The sequence below is a fragment of the Bison bison genome, unplaced genomic scaffold, assembly GCF_000754665.1.
Source record: "Bison bison bison isolate TAMUID 2011002044 unplaced genomic scaffold, Bison_UMD1.0 scf7180017864068, whole genome shotgun sequence".
Lineage (NCBI taxonomy): Eukaryota > Metazoa > Chordata > Mammalia > Artiodactyla > Bovidae > Bison > Bison bison.
In genome coordinates this window covers 12,562,218-12,563,461 of record NW_011494640.1, presented here as the reverse complement: position 1 = coordinate 12,563,461, position 1,244 = coordinate 12,562,218, and the positions used below count along the sequence as shown (strand labels likewise).

General features: G+C 43.2%; 1 pseudogene; it reads left to right on the top strand.

The window, feature by feature from the left end:
• The first annotated feature begins 590 nt into the window (after positions 1 to 590).
• LOC104986514 lies at positions 591 to 928 on the top strand (annotated as a pseudogene).
• Positions 929 to 1,244: the final 316 nt, after the last annotated feature.

Here is a 1,244-nt window from a genome sequence, read left to right as displayed (position 1 = left end):
GTTGCCTTTAGCCTGAAGGACTTCCCTGGTGGCTCAGATGTTAAAGCGTCTGTCTACAATGTGGGAGATCTGGGTTCAATCCCTGGGTTGGGAAGATGCCCTGGAGAAGGAAATGGCAATCCACTCCAGTACTATTGCCTGGAAAATCCCATGGACAGAGGAGCCTGGTAGGCTATAGTCCATGGGGGTCACAAAGAGTCAGACACAACTGAGCGACTTCACTTTTACTTTAGCCTGAAATATACACAATAGCCCATTCTCAAGACTCTGACCTTTAAAGGTCACTTTTCCATATAGAGATAAAAGGCTGCAGAACGGAGAATAACATTTTTTCTTGTTGGAGACTTACAGCAATGTTGTGACCTGACCTACCTGGACAGCTGCAAGAATCAAGGACTCACACACCAAGAAGTTTGCGACAACCAGCTACACTCCCTCCACTTTGGGCATAAAAGAAGCCTGAATTCTAACTTGGGTTAAGATGGTTCTTTGAAGGTTGCACCAACACCTGCAGTTGAGCATGGACTGGTGTGTCCTTGGGCTTAGAGAATGGGACCTTTGGCTTACAAGCGGGAACCTCTCAGTCACGAATGGGGAAAGATGATTTAAAAATAGGTGGTGCTGAGAAGAGAAGGAAGATTTTTGTTCAGAAGGATGTCCAGTGCCGAACTGAAAGGAAGAGAAGCACAGGACTGGGCCAAATCTCCGTGATCTGTTTAGGGGAAAGACAAACAGGTCAGGCTGTTGGATTCTCTTACACAGATGCCAAAAAGAACAAAGACCTCACCTGGGGGGAGGAGACGCCGATAGAATACTTGGATGATCCCAAGAAGTACATACCTGGAACAAAAATGATCTTTGCTGGCATTAAGAAGAAGGGGGAAAGGGCAGACTTGAAGCTTATCTCAAAAGAGCTACTAATGAGTAATAGTTGGCCACTACCTTATTTATTACAAACCAGAAATGTCTCATGACTTTATCTGAGCCACCAGGGAAGCCCCTTTTTATGTGTACCGTATTTAAATGGATCTCATAAACTAGAATTCAAATCATGAAGGGCTGATGGAATATTTCTGTTGGGCAGTCCTGATTTAAATAAGATTTGCTTGTGGCTAAATGAACAAGGTCAGTTTTTAAAATGTTGATAATAATTCCAGTTCAACAAGTACTATATCACTGTTTTCCCCACCTAAAAAGACGATCAAACTTGAATAAGGACTGTTAAATTTTTTCGGGAGATGGTG